Genomic DNA, 15,944 nt, shown 5'->3' with positions numbered 1-15,944 from the left:
CCATCCTCCAAATCACTAATTCTGTCTTCTGTCTCTTTGAATCTATCATTGTAGGTATCCATTGTTTTTTCTATCTTTTCTACTTTGTCCTTCACTTCCATAATTTCTGTGATTTGTTTTTTCAGTTTTTCTATTTCTTCTTTATGTTCAGCCCATGTCTTCTTCATGTCCTCCCTCAATTTATCGATTTCGTTTTTGAACAGGTTTTCCATTTCTGTTCGTATATTCAGCATTAGTTGTCTCAGCTCCTGTATCTCATTTGAACTATTGGTTTGTTCCTTTGACTGGGCCATATTTTCAATTATTTGAGCGTGATCCGTTATCTTCTGTTGGCGTCTGCGCATTTAGACAGATTTCCCTGGGTATTGGATCCAAAAGTTTGGAAGATTTTTCTGTGAAATCTCTGGGTTCTGTTTTTCTTATCCTGCCCAGTAGGTGGCGCTCGTGGCACACGTTTGTCTGCGGGTCCCACCAGTAAAAGGTGCTGTGGGACCTTAAACTTTGGAAAACTCTCACCGTCCGGGAGGTTCGCTAGCCGAAGCGGCTTGAGCCGGCCCGGGGTCCGAACGCAGGGAGGGTTGCTGGCCGCCACAGCCCAGGAAAGAGCCCGTCCGAATTTCCTAGTCGGCCCTGGGCGACAAGCGTGGCGGGAGGGTGCCAGCGGCAGCGGCCCGCCCGGGAGAGTGCACGTTCCCCGGGAGTCACGGGTTTGGAAGGGGCCTCCCCCACCCGTCACCGTTCTCCGCGGCCTGGGGATTTCTGATCCAATTCTCTCAATTGGTCCGGGGGGCCGTGCGTGGTGTGGGCGCCAGCCACCTTGGTTTCAGGGGACCGCCTCTCCAGTTCTCCCAGCCGGCCCGGGAAGGGGGAAGGGAGTGACTCCGGCCGCTTGCCGCCCCGGCCCGGTAAGGCCCGCGCGCCTCGGTGATTTCACCCGAGCTGCTTCTCTCAGCCAGCCAGCCGTTCCAGGATGGGGTACGCTGTCTTTTTTATCTCTGTTGTGGCTTTGGGCGCTTTCTGTATCGTTTCTACTCCCCTAGTAGCTGTCCTGGAGAAGAAACTAAGATCCGCGCGTCTTACTAAGCCACCATCTTCCAGCCTTTTCCTGAGGTTCTTTCTTACGTGGGAAGGCACAGGGTGGTCTTTGCTGGCCTTCTCTCCAGGCCTCTGGGTTCCAACGTCTTTCCCTGGGGTGATTCCTTTCTGCATATCCAGAGGCCTGGGCTGAGCTGCGAGTGCCGAGATGAGGTGTGCTGAGCTGCTTGGGCTATGGTACGTTGAGCTCTCTCATTTAAGCACGAGCCAGTTAAACCAAACATCATTCATTGCAGCAGGCACACCTCTTAGCTGACTGCACATGTAATCAGGAACAGATGAGATTGACATGCCATTGGCTCATGTCCACAGCAATATAACTAGGCATCTTCACCTGGCCAAGTTGACGCCTGAATCTAACTACCACACCCCCTAGCCCCACATGCCACAGTTCTTCAGAGACATCTTCATGGGTGTCTTCATTTCCTTCCCAGCACTTCCTCCTCAGCCTCTGGTGCCTGCAGAGCCAAAGGAAACCCGAGGGTCAAACTGAAAGGCAAGCCTCCACCTGCAACTTCCACAGCTGGCCTGCAGAGGTCTTCCTTTGCCCAAACAGAAGCTCGGTGCCCCTTGCTATCTGAGGAAGCTTCCAGTAGGAATGGGGTTTACAGTGTGACCCACCACCCAGCTGGCTTCATCCATGGCTACATCTCCAAGGAATGTTAGCTCTTGGAAACAGATGGAGAAGCTTGCCCAGCATTTTCCATCAGGCACTGGTGATTTCTGAAAACTCAACAGAGTGAAAGTCAGGCTTAAAAAAAATGTAACTGTGTGTGAGAAGAAACAATGCTTCCTAGCAGAGTTTAAGTGCTTTCGATTTGGGACAGTTGGGCGGGGCGGGGGTCAGTTTTGTTAGACCAGGAGATTCATCTCTGAGTCTACAAAATGGTCCAAAAGTGTAAGGAAGCTGTATTACTCATTCTTGTAATTTTTCTTTCTTTTTCTGCTGGGGTCAGCAGAAATGGGAGTCTTTTTTTTTTTCCTCCTTTTTGGATCAGTATTATTATGATTATGATTATACCAAAAGACCTGTATGGGAGGAATGCTAAAATTTGAATTAAAAATAGCATTTTATGTCCTCCCACACACAGTACTTGAGTGCTCTGAATGCCTTTTATAAATGCAGACTTTCTGCCTGGCTAGATAAAAGAAGCTGTCACTTCATTTCCATAAAGAAGTCATTCCCAGGAGAATTCCATTGTTTTAACAATAGAATTTTTGTAAAAGGCCTCTTATTTTGCCTGAAAAAGGTAACAAAAATGAACTTTTGAGAGCTTATTCGACAAAACAATTAAGGAGTGAGAGATTTTCTCCTTTTTGATATATTAGGAGTTGTAAGTGCGAGAATCCCCTTGAGATGTGATATTAGGATAAGCCCATAAACCTAGAAGGTGGAGGAGGAGAGAGAACTCTGTTATTGCCTCTTCTGAAAGAAAACGAGGGTATGCTGCTTCCTGAGAATGTTCTGGAGCTGTGTGGCAAACAGATGTTGCTGATTTTTAAAAAAAGAGTTTTAAATATTTATTCTCAAAGAAATGTACAAAACTTTTAGAATGCTTATTATGTAAAGGAGGCTTCCTGAAATTTTTAATGAAATGTTGCAATCAGGTATTTTAATTGGGCAAAGCGTGGCTGCCTCTCGCCGGGGTAGTTTGCTCAGAAAATGGTAGTTTATTTGAGCTTGAATGTTCTAACAAGTGGGATACGAGGCAGTTCCTTTTATTACTCTCAGTTGGCTCAAACCAACATGAATGCTTGTGCTTCCAGTCAGAGCTTCTCCCCACACCCCCTCCACACAATGGATCATTGCTCCAAATATGGTATTGAATCTTCAGCTGCACATTCATAGAAAGAAAGAACAATCGTGTTTCTTGGCACCTAACTGGCTCCGAGTCACCCACATCAAAGCCTGCCTGCCCTTGGTGTTTCAACAGGTAAATCCCTAGACTTATGCCACGCGGCATTTCTGTTACTTAGTCTTCAAAGCTTGAGACCATTAAGTCTCAGTTTTAATCTGCAGTAGTTTTTTTTTATTAAGCCTCCCAAAAAAGGAGAGACATTTTGAATAGTACCTTTGTCTTACAATACCTTTGTTCTGATTACATCCAAAAGTTGTAATATTTAAACAAGGAGGCAGCTACCTAGGATGTTATGAAAAGAGGTTAAAATAGAGTTTTTCTATTTGTTGGTTGTAAATTTAATAAAACAAACCAAAACGTAAATGAATTTGGTGTAATTTATTTATGGAAAATCTTGTCGGTCTAAACATTATGCAACATTTGGAAACATAATGTAACATTTGGGTAGTGTAAAGGGCCACTGAGTTAGGGCAGGCCATGGTGGTTCAGTGGCAAAGAGTTCTTACTTGCCATGCTGGAGACCTGGGTTCGTTTCCTAGTACCTGCCCGAGCAGAAAAAAATAAATCACTGATCTTGGGTTTGGGGAAGTCATTCATTCCTCTCTTTCTCTCTCCACACACACAATTACACAAATATATATACATATATGTATGCATGTATTTGAAATCTTTGAATAGTCTTTATTCCTGTTTGTAACCAAGGTTTTACACAGTAATATTTCACAAAGTAAAAGGGAGTTGTGTGGTTGATAGGATGCTTGTGAAGTTCAGCTTTTAATGTCTTTGGTGACTTCATTTGTATCTGAGCAAAAGACCTGGGTGTGTCGATTCTCTCCTTAGTTTAACTTAACTCACTATTTTGGTTCTTTATGTAGTGACAACAAGTAGAACAGTTGAGAGATACCATCATATGACTTTTAATGTTATGACCAAAAGAAAATGAGAGGGAAACATTGAACTCTTGCTTTTCTTTTTTTCAAGGTTTTTAGTAATTTTGTTGTAAAAAAAAGGAAAGCAATAGAGCAGAAACTGAAGGTGACTTAAAGGACTCCTTATATTTGGCTACCTGTGGATCCTAATTGCTCATAATTTATAAATGCTTTATAAATTTATAAATGCTTTATAAATTATCAAAACAAGAAGCACAGGCTCCATCCTTCCTTCCCTATTTTTTTTTTTAATTTTAATTTTTTTTTTTTTACACGAGCAGGCACAGGGACTTGAACCCGGGTCCTCGGGCATGGCAGGCAAGCATTCTTGCCTGCTGAGCCACTGTGGCCTGCCCTTCCCTATTTTTACCAAGCACTTCAGCAACACCCAAACTGAACACTGACCTTTTCCAGCAGGCACGAGTAAGATGCCCCTCCAGGGAAAAGGTGCGTGATGCTTCCAGTATGGAAGGGGGGGGCTCTGTATCCCAGGGTAACAGTGCCAGCTCTGGGCTTCTTAGTCAAGATTTCTGTCTCATGGGTCTTCTGTCGGCCTTCCACAATCCTCCCTGGACCGGAGGGTTTAACAAATAAAGCGGAGAATAAATCTGTCAATGAGGAGCAACTACTGTCATGGCCTTTAAAGTAATAATCTCCTGGAGATGTCACTTTATGACCATTCAGTTCAAATTAGGTATTTCTCATCCTCGTGTATCTTCAACTTATACTTTATTTTTATTTTGTTCTTGATATGCAGGCATAGGTTTTCTGAACGCATCATTTCATTTCATAGCAAACTTTGTGCTTTACCAGGAAAGAAGTGCATCATGCATACAAAACACAGACCCCTGCGGAGCCTGTATCTGAGTGGATAAAACCTTATCTGTATGTGATAGTCTGTGCTGATAATCGGACATGGTCACTTGAATCAACATGAATTACAATAAAAAAAAATTGATCACAGGATTTTTTTCACTATATGGATCTCTTTAATTATGTTTTAGGCAGGTGCTAATTTTAGTTTTTATTCCCTGAACACAAACCAGTTAACATCAGTACAAATGACCCAAATCCATCTTAGATATTCAATGGATGCCAGTATGGAAGAAATAGTTTACAGAAAATCATCAAATGTCAATTGAATGGGGATGGTGTGAGCTGGTGAATAAACCACATTCTTCAGGATACCTTGATGTTTAACCTTTATCCCTCTCTTCACCTCAAATTTCCACCTGATCCCCAAACCCAGCATCATTGGCACTGAGGGCTCTTGAACTCTAAGAGGAAACTTAACACTCTCTGGAAAGTTCTGCACCAAAAGTGCCTTTTTGGGGGAAAGGGTGGCTTTTGGCCCAGCGTGACTGACATTTGCCTTCTTCTATGGGCCGGATGGAACCAGAGGCTCTGGACCCCTGCTGCTCTGAGGAAGTGTACTCCCTGGAGGAAGCATTTTTGAACTCTGTAATTACTAGCAACCCCAGCTGTTTCTCTTTGTTCCTCAGAAGGGAAATACAGAGAGTCCGCTTTAGTCCTAAATTGGGGGAAAAAAAGGTTCTTGCAGAACATTTTATCGATGGACCAAACGGTTTTTTTATTGGCTTATGTAATGATGTTTTCTCCAAGTCACCCCAAAGGGAGTTCTCCATTTGATAACCAGGGAGCAAGGAAAATTGAGGCTCCTTGTGCTGGTCTGAATCTGTGGTGGACCCCAGAAAAGCCATGCCCTTTGATCCTCATTCAGTATTGCTGGGTGGGAGCATTTTGATTGTTTCCATGAAGATGTGACTAACCCAATTGTGGGTGGTAACTTTTGATTAGATGATTTCCATGGAGGTGTGTCTCCACCCACTGAAGGTGGAGTTGCTTGCTGGAATCCTTTAAAAGAGGAAACATTTTGGAGAGAGGCCCTTTTTGGTAGAGCCATGAGAAAGCCAGCAGATGCCGCCATGTTTGCCATGTGCCCTTCCAGCTGAGAGAGAAACGTTGAACGTCGTCAGCCTTCTTGAACCAAGGTATCTTTCCCCGGATGCCTTAAATTGGACATGTCTATAGACTGATTTTAATTGGGACATTTTCTCGACCTTAGAGCTCTAAACTAGCAACTTATTAAATTCGCCGTTTGAAAAGCCATTCCGTTTCTGGTGTATTGCATTCCTGCACTAGCAAACTAGAACACTCCTCCGGCAAAGTGAAAGTAAAATACCACCTTAGTCAACAAGTATTCATCAGGGGCACTTTACATGCACAGGTTACTTAGAACAAATGCATTTTGAGGTTGGCAAAAAGCAGACGGACTCACAACCCATCTTCAAGTTTACTCCAACTCACCTAGGGAAATGGAGACTATTTTAGGATAAGAAATAAAATGATTAATAACCTAAGGAAAAGGAATAAAAACTGCAGGCATGCTCACATGATGGGGTGGGAAGTACTTCTGACTGAGGAAGTTGTAACCTGTGGGGGTAAAGGAACGAATCACGCAAAAAAATAGGATTTGAACAGGTCTTGGAAGGTATACCTTGAGTTTATTTATTTATTTGTTTGTTTGTTTATTTTGCATGGGCAGGCACCAGAAATCGAACCTGGGTCTCCAGCTGACAGGTGAGAACTCTGCCTATTGAGCCACTGTGGCCCACCCTATGCCTTGAATTTTGACAGGTGGAGTGGACATTTGGGCATGCACAGATGCAGACAAAAGCTCAGTTTGGCTGGTACTCAGTGCATGCAGGGGGAAGTAGACACGATGTTGGGAAAGCTTGCTGGGGCCAGATTGTGAAGGTCTTAAACATTAGAAAAAGCAATTGAAACTTTTTCAGTGAGCTATACGAATCAAGGAAGGAATAGCATAGAGAACTGCATTATGCAGTCACTACTTTAGGACATCTGAGCCAGAAGGGATGAGGCACGGCGGTTTGGAGGGTAATTACTGAAGACAAGAAGACCAGTTAGGAGGTTACTGAGAGAAGAGTCTGAACCAGGATAGAGGCAGTGTACAGAGTCTGTGCAGAATTGATAACAGAGGACTTGCTGACCATGGGAAAAAGAGAAGAAGACATTAATGCCATTAGCAGGGATGGAAAATAAAAGAAGAGGAACTGGCCTTGAAAAAAATATATGAGAAATTTTGAAACAGACATAATTTATTTATATTGCATACATCCAGCAGATTGTTGGGGAGATGCCAGAGCCAAAGATAAGAATTCTATTCAATAAAAGAAAATTATTGTAACAAGAGAACAGAGCTGAGACTATAGCTTTGGGGGATCTGTATCTTAAATTTAGAAGGAATAAGAGGAAGGGGAGTGTCATGGCTGGGTTCATGTGTCAACTTGGCCAGGTGGTGGTACCTGCCTGTCTGGTTAGGCAGGTGCTGGTCTGTCTGTTGCTATGAGGACATTATATAGAAGTAAATCATGATCACATTGGCTGCATCCACAGCTGATTCCATTTGTAATCAGCCAGGGGGCGTGTCTTCTGCAATGAGTGATGCTTAATTCAATCACCGGAAGCCTTTTAAGGAGGATTCAGAAGAGGCAGGCTCTCTTCCTGCTTTGGCCGGTGAGCCTCTCCTGTGGAGTTTGTCCAGACCCTCCATTGGAGTTGTCAGCTTCAAAGCCTGCCCTACAGATTTTGGACTCTATGTTTCCATGGTTACAAGAGATGCTTTCATAAATTTTATGCTTACGAATATTTCCTGCTGATTCTGTTTCTCTAGAGAAACCTGACGAATACAGCTTGGTACCAGGAGTGGTTCTTAAGTAACAGAATCTTAAAAATGGGTTTTTGCAGTTGGTTTTCTACTCTGACTGAATTCAAAGGCACTGGGGACACTGTAATCAGAATGATATTGCCAGTCCATGGGGTGAATTGGCAAAAGCGATTGTCAAAATATCACCATTTGGTTCTTCTAATACTTCTCTTATAAAGAGCCAGGCTCTGGGGGATAATGTTTTTGACACCTTTACAAAGTTTTGTGAAACTAGGAGGTATAGAGATGTTGGCTGGTTGTTGTTAGATACACTGAATATATTAATGAGTGAAAGGGATGGGTTTAAGGCTTCAAATGAGAAGATGTGAACATTTCTATACGTGTCCTGAAGGAAAATCTTATTTACTGTAGCCATATACTTGAGATCTTAGAAAATCAGACTCAGAATCTTATGTAAGAGTAGCAACTTTACAATGTAAACTGAAATCTCAATTTTGCATGGTTTCTGCCGTTAAATTGAGGATATTAATTGGAAAGGAATGTGACCCAAAAATGGGATGGTGACATCTGGATTGGTAATGATGCCGGGAGTGAGGTTGAAACCCTAGGTCATACTGAGTCTTCTCTAGATAACCCTGTGATAAATAGTCTGCCCTGAGGACATAGCTGCCCTACCTCCAACCTGCCTTGAGGACTTGGCCACCCAACCTCCTCCTGAAAGGATTAGCCCTAGAGTGATTAATCCTGTTTCACCAGATGAAACTGCAAATGAATGCCCTGAAGCAAATGGCTTGGAAGATACTTCTAATTCCTTTCATGACCTACCCCTCATTTCTTCCAGACCTATAACTAGACTAAAGTGCCAACAGTCAGGTCCAGAGTATCACCCGTGAGGAGTTACATTATACTCCAAAAGAACTGTGAATTTTCCAATTTATATAGACAGAAATCAGGGGAATATGTGTGGCAATGGATTTTACGGGTATGGGATAATGGTGGGAGGAATATAAAGCTGGATCAGGCTGAATTTATTGATACGGGCCCACTAAGCAGAGATTCTGCATTCAATGTTATAGCTTAAGGAGTTAGAAAAGGCATTCACAGTTTGTTTGGATTGTTGGCTGAAACATGGGTCAAAAGGTGGCTGACATTACGTGAGTGGTGATATCCCTTCTAAGGTGAAGGATAAGTTGCTGCTCTGGCTCCTCCTACAACCAAAAAAGAGGCAGGACATCTAGTTGGTCTGTTTGGATTTTGGCGACAACATATTCCTCATTTGAAATGCCAGCACTGCCCAGGTATAACGTTGATGAGGGTATCTATAGGCTTAGAGAGGTTGGAATGTTAGAGTGGATTTATCATGCAAAGCCAGCTCTTACACCCCAGAAATGTCTGGAGGATGCACCTTTTACCAGAACTGTGAGAAATAAATTTGTGAGACTGGCGCCATCATCCCTGAAGAGCTCTGTAGTTGCAGTTCTCTGTAGGTCAGATATTACTGTGGGAACTGCTGTCACTGAGCTGAAATCCATAAACACAATGGGGATGACCAGATCCTGAGTTGGCAGAAGCCTGGTGGCAGCACTTAATCGCCAAAGGCAGGATGGACATGGCTATCATAATAGACAGCAAACTCAAAGGAGAAGTCAGAATAATCTGACTCACAGAGACTTGTAGCATTGGCTAGTAAATCATGGGTTACCTAGAAGTACAATAAATGGGCAGTCTACTAAATTCTTGTTTGAGCCATATAAACAAAAGAGTTCTAGGTCAAGTGAACAGAAGTCTAACTTGAATTACAAAAGCAAAGAGTCATGGCCCCTTAATCAGTTTTCAGACTTGAGACAGTTATAGATCCAGAGCCCCTTGAATGAGGGGGAGGCCAGGTCCCTTTGGGAAAGGACCCTCTTACACTGCCACAAATTTATCCAAGCCTTCCCCAAGGAGAACAACAGCCTTTTACCAGGGTAACTGTGCATTGGGGAAAAGGAAATGATCAGATATTTTGAGGATTATTAGACACTGGTTCAGAAGTGACGTTCATTCCAGTGGACCCAAAATATCATTCTGGTCCACCAGTCAGAGTGGGGGCTTATGGAAGTCAGGGAATCGATGGAGTTTTAGCTCAGGTCCATCTCACAGTGGGTCCAGTGAGCCCCCAGACCCATTCTGTAGTTATCTCCCCAGCCCCAGAATGCATAATTGGAATAGACATACTGAGCAACTTGCAGAATCCCTACATTGTCTGTCTAACTCATGGAATGAGGGCTATTATAGTGGGAAAGGCCAAGTGGAAGCCACTAGAACTGCCTTTACCTAGCAAAATAGCAAAGCAGAGGCAATACCGGACTCTTTTAGGGATTTCAGAGATTATTGCCACACTTAAGAACTTGGAGGATGCAGGGGTGGTGATTCCCACCACATCTCCATTCAGCTATCCTCTTTGGCCTGTGCAGAAAATGGATGGGTCTTGGAGGATGACAGTGAATTATTGTAAGCTCAACCAGGTGGTAATTCCATTTACAGCTGCTGTTCTGGATGTGGTATCATTGCTTGAGCAAATCAGTACATCTCCTGGTACCTGGTATGCAGCTATTGATCTGGCAAATATTTTGTCTCAATAGCTGTTGGTAAGGACCACCAGAGACAGTTTGCTTTCAGCTGGCAAGGTCTGCAATGTACTTTCACTGTCCTACCTCAGGAGTATATAAATTCTTCAGCCCTATGTCATATCTTGTCTGCAGGGACCTTGATTGTTTCTCCTACCCACAAGACATCACACCGGTCCCTTATATTGATGATATCATGTTGATTGGATCTAGTGAGCAAGAAGTAGCAACTACTCTAGACTTACTGGTGAGGCATTTGCATGTCAGAGGATGGGAGATAAATCCAACAAAATACAGGGGTGTGCCGGTCTGAATCTGTGGTGGACCCCAGAAAAGCCATACCCTCTGATCCTCATTCAGTATTGCTGGGTGGGAACATTTTGATTGTTTCCATGAAGATGTGACCCACCCAATTGTGGGTAGTAACTTTTGATCAGATAATTTCCATGGAGGTGTATCTCCACCCACTGAAGGTGGAGTTGCTTGCTGGAATCCTTTAAAAGAGGAAACATTTCGGAAGAGTTCCTTTTGGTACAGCCACAAGAAAGCCAGCAGATGCTGCCATGTTCGCCATGTGCCCTTCCAGCTGAGAGAGAAACGTTGAACGTCGTCGACCTTCTTGAACCAAGGTATCTTTCCCTGGATGCCTTAAATTGGACATTTCTGTAGACTTGTTTTGATTGGGACATTTTCTCGGCCTTAGAACTGTAAACTAGCAACTTATTAAATTCCCATTGTTAAAAGCCATTCCGTTCCTGGTATATGGCATTCTCACAGCTAGCAAACTAGAACAGGGGGTCTTCCACCTCAGTGAAATTTCTAAGTGTCCAGTGGTATGGGGCATGTTGCGATATCCCTTCTAAGGTGAAGGATAAGTTGCTGCTCTGACCCCTCCCACAACCAAAAAAGAGGCACAACGCCTAGTTGGTCTTTTTGGATTTTGGTGACAACATATTCCTCATTTGGGTGTGCTACTCTGGCCCATTTATCGAGTGACCAGAAAAGCTTCTACTTTTGAGTGGGGACCTGAACAAGAGGAGGCTCTGCAACAGGTCCAGGCTGCCATACTACAAGCTGCTGTGCCACTTGGGCCATATGATCCAGCAGATCCAATGGTGTTGGAAGTGTCAGTCGCAAATAGAGATGCTGTCTGGAGGCTTTGGTAGGCCCCTATAGGAGAATCACAATGCACAATCCCTTAGGATTTTGCAGCAAAGCCTTACCATCTGCTGCAGATAACTACTGTCCTTTTGAGAAACAGCTTTTGGCCTGCTACCAGGCCTTAGTAGAGACTGAACGCTTAACCATGGGCCACCAAGTTACCATGAGACCTGAGTTGCCTATTATGAGCTGGGTGTTGTCTGACCCACTAAGCCATAAAGTTGGGTGTGCACAGCAGCACTTCATCATAAAATGGACATTGTATATACGAGGTAGGGCCAGATCAGGTCCTGAAGGCACAAGTAAGTTACATGAGAAAGTGACCCAAATGCCCATGGTCTGCAGTCCTGCCACATTATCTTTTCTTTCCCAGACCAGAGCTTTGACCTCTTGGGGAGTTCCTTACAGTGATTGACTGAGGAAGAGAAAACTCGAGCCTGGTTTACAGATGGTTCAGAACGATATGCAGGTACCACCTGAAAGTGGACAGCTGCAGCACTCCAACCCCTTTCTGGGGTGTCCTTGAAGGACAGTGGTGAGGGGAAATCCTCCCAGTGGGCAGAACTTCGAGCAGTGCACCTGGTTGTTCATTTTGTTTGGAAGGAGAACTGGCCAGAGGTGCGTTTGTATACTGACTCATGGGCTGTTGCTAATGGTTTGGCTGGATGGTCAGGGACTTGGAAGGACCATAATTGGAAAATTGGTGACAAAGAGGTCTGGGAAAGAAGTATGTGGATAGATCTTTCTGAGTGGGCTAAAAGCATTAAGATACTTGCATTCCATGTGAATGTGCACCAGAGGGTGACTTCAGCAGAGGAAGGTTTTAATAATCAAATGGATAAAATGACCTGGTCTGTGGATACCAGTCAGCTTCTTTTCCCAGCAACTCATGTCATTGCCCAATGGGCTTATGAACAAAGTGGTCATGGTGGTAGGGATGGAGGTTATGCATGGGCTCAGCAACATGGATTTCCACTCACCAAGGATGACCTGGCTACAACCACTGCTGAGTGCCCAATCTGCCAGCAACAGAGACCCACACATAGCTTCTGATATGACACCATTCCCTGAGGTGACCAGCTGACTGCATGGGGGCAGGTGGATTACATTGGACCAGTGCCTTCATGGAAGGGGCAGTGATTTGTTGTAAATGCAATAGACATGTACTCTGGATAAGGGTTTGCTTTCCCTGCCCGCAATGCTTCTGCCAAAACTACCATCCATGGACTTACAGAGTGCCTCATCCATCATCATGGTATTCCACACAGCATTGTGTCTGATCAAGGAACACATTTCACAGCAAATGAAGTGCAGGAAAGGGCAAATGCTCATGGAATTCTCTGGTCTTACCATGTTCCCCATCATCCACAGGCAGCTGGATTGATAGAATGGTGGAATGGCCTTTTGAAAACTCAATTATGATGCCAACTAGGTGGCAATACGTTGAAGGGCTAGGGTGATGTTCTCCAGGAAGCTGTGTATGCTCTGAATCAGTGTCCACTGCATAGTGCTGTTTATCCCATAGCCAGGATCCATGGGTCCAGGAACCAAGGGGTAGAAATGTGAGTGGCACCACTCAGTGTTACCCCTAGTGATCCACTAGGAAAATTTTTGCTTCCTGTCCCTGCAACCTTGAGCTCTGCTGGTCTACAGCTTTTAGTTCCAAACGGGGAGTGCTTCCACCAGGAGAAACAACACTGATTCCATTGAACTGGAATCTAAGACAGCTACTTGGTCACTTTGGGCTACTCATGCTGCTGGATCAACGAGCCAAGAAGGCGATTACTTTATTGGCTGGAAAATTGACCCCTGACTATCAGGGGGAAATAGGACTGCAATTACACAGTGGAGGTAAAGAAGAGTTTTCTTGGAATATGGGAGATCCCCTAGGGTGTCTTTTAGTACTACCATGCCCTGTGATTAAAATCAATGGAAAACTGCAGCAACCCTATCCAGGTGGCTCTGGAACTTCAGGAATGAAGGTTTGGGTCACCGCACCAGGCAAAGAACCATGGCTAGCTGAAGTGCTTGCTGAGGGTAAAGGGAACATGGAATGGGTAGGAGAAGAAGGTAGTGATAAACATGAACCTCGACCATGTGATCCCAGTTACAGAAACGAGGACTGTAATGCTGTTTAGTTCATGTTTATAGTATTTAAGTTGTAAGCTATCAAGTTTAAGAATGAATATTACCTAGGACTTGCACCCTATTCTGAGATTTAATGTGTTTCCAGTTGTATGCAGAACATTTGAGTATTGTTTGGTGAGGAAAAGTGTATCTTTTATTGTTTTCTATTTAGAAATTAGGTATGGTTTAAAGTGATGTGTATAGCTGCCAAGTTGACAAGGGGTGGACTGTCATGTTTAGGTTCATGTGTCAACTTGGCCAGGTGGTGGTGCCTATTTGTCTGGTTCGGTAGGTGCTGGCCTGTCTGTTGCTATGAGGACATTTCATAGAATTAAATCATGATCACTGCATCCACAGCTGATTCTATTTGCAGTCACCCAGGGGGAGTGTCTTCTGCAGTGAGTGATGCTTAATCGAATCACTGGAGGCCTTTTAAGGGAGATTCAGAAGAGGCAGGCCTCTCTTCCTGCTTCAGCCTGCAAGCCTCTCCTGTGGAGTTTATCCAGACCCTCCATCAGAATCATCAGCTTCACAGCCTGCTCTACAAATTTTGGACTCTATGTTCCCACAGTTATATGAGACACTTTTATAAATTTTATATATACAGATATTTCCTGCTGATTCGGTTTCTCTAGAGAACCCTGACTAATACAAGGAGAAAACTGAGAAAGAGGAGATACAGTCTGAATGGTATTTAGGGAACACCAGAATAGTACAGCCCCAGGGGATTCTAGAGAATCTGGCTAAACTTAAGCTGACTTAAACCCCAAATTGGAACTTAGTGTATCAAATGTCTTAGTTTTCTATTGCTGCAATAGAAACTTGATCACTTAAAATGATACCCACTTAGTATCTCATGGTTTCTGTAAGCCAGAAGTCCAGGCATGGCTTAGTTGCATTCTCTGCTCAGAGTTTTTTTTTTTTTTTTTTTAAGGAAAGACAGAGAGAAGGAAGGAAGGAAGGAAGAAAGGGAAACATTTTTAAACATTTTCTTGTTTTATTGTATTCTGTTTCTCCGTTTTTGTTACATGGGCTGGGGCCGGGAATCGAACCGAGGTCCTCCGGCATAGCAGGCAAGCACTTTGCCCGCTGAGCCACCGCGGCCCGCCCCTGCTCAGAGTTTTATAGGTTGAAATCAAGAGCCTAGCCAAGCTGCATTCTCATCTGAAGCTAATGGTTTTCTTTCAAGCTCATCTGGTTATTGAAAGAATTGAGTGTTTTGTGGTTGTTGGACTGAAGCCCCTGTCCTTTGGATGGCTGACAACCAGGGTTGCTCTCAGCTAGTAGAGTCCACCAATAATTCCTTGCCACTTGGCCCCCTCCATATGTCCTCTCATGCTTTGACTCTCATGTCAAGAGGAGCCCTGTCCCTTTTAAAGGCTCACCTGATGAGGCCATGCCCACCGAGGATAATCTCTCTATTTTAAGTTCAACTGATTTGGGATCTGAATTATATCTGCACATCCCTTCACAGCAGCACCTAGATCAGTGTCCTGTAGAATAACTGGGAGAAAGTGTGAGTACACCAGGGGAGAGGGGAACCCTGGGGGCCATCTATGAGTTCTTTTTGCCTCCATGAGCTCACTAGGTGAGTGTATCTCGTCCTGTTAGTTCCACCTGGCCTGAGAGAGGCCTTTGATGGGGTTGGCTTGGATCTCATGCCTATCCCTAAAATCAGTCCCCGGCTCTGGAGGAGTCTTGTATTCTGATTGGCCAGACCTGGGTCCCTGTCCTCCTTGGAGCCAAACCAGGAAATGATCCCAGATAGCAAAAAGAACGGGGTGGGGTGGGGGGAGGTAGTTCCAGAAACAGGCTGTGCAGGCAAAAATGCTGCTCTAGTCAACAAAGGGAGAAGAAAATTGAAGGAGCTATTGGTGAATCAAATAACAGAAAAGAAGACTCTTGGGAAGGATAAAGACTCAGAAAAGACCAATCATTTAGAAGGTGGGGGGCTATTCATGACCTTTCAAGGAGGAAGTTTTTAAAAAAAGGAGAGGTGGAAGTCAAACTCCAGGTGTTTTAGATGTAGCTGATGAAGTACCATTGTAGAATATATGTAGTACTTTAATGTGTTTGTTGGTGGATAGAGAGAGATGGCAGTCATTTGGGAGCATGAAAGGGTATGGGGAAGATCCCTAGCCGTAGAAGTGACTATCTCTGTGGCTGAAAAGAAGTTTTCTAGTGCAGAGGAAATAGACTGAAGGAGACAGAGAGGGTAGAATTGGCGGTGACAGGATGAAGAGGTGGTGGGAAGAGATTGAATTAAGAGGATACAGGTGGAGGGACCACACAAAATTTTCCCACATTAGAAATTGGTGGGTATTGGGCGTGGGGTAGGGTTGTTTGTCACCCCTTTGGGATGGACAGATGTCATTCTTTCCACTATAGCCATCTTGGAGTGGTTAAATATATTCAGAAGATCCTCAGCCTCTGTCTGGCTATTGTAATTGAGAGA

The 15,944-nt window shown here is 44.1% G+C and overlaps 1 protein-coding gene across 13 annotated transcripts in view; it reads left to right on the top strand.

Annotated features, from left to right (window-relative positions):
• ATXN1 (ataxin 1) overlaps nucleotides 1–15,944 on the top strand; it is a 442,577-nt gene that overhangs the window by 256,017 nt on the left and 170,616 nt on the right. The window contains exon 5 of one of the 13 annotated variants that reach the window (XM_077143986.1): nucleotides 6,450–6,484. The exons of the other annotated variants lie outside the window; for them this stretch is intronic. The gene's annotated coding sequence lies outside the window, so the exon portion shown is untranslated. The remainder of the gene's footprint in view (nucleotides 1–6,449; nucleotides 6,485–15,944) is intronic. 13 annotated transcript variants of the gene reach the window in all.

Source organism: Tamandua tetradactyla, chromosome 25 (assembly GCF_023851605.1).
Source record: "Tamandua tetradactyla isolate mTamTet1 chromosome 25, mTamTet1.pri, whole genome shotgun sequence".
Taxonomy (NCBI): domain Eukaryota; kingdom Metazoa; phylum Chordata; class Mammalia; order Pilosa; family Myrmecophagidae; genus Tamandua; species Tamandua tetradactyla.
The sequence above is the reverse complement of the archived record's forward strand: the minus strand, read 5'-3'. Positions and strand labels throughout refer to the sequence as shown.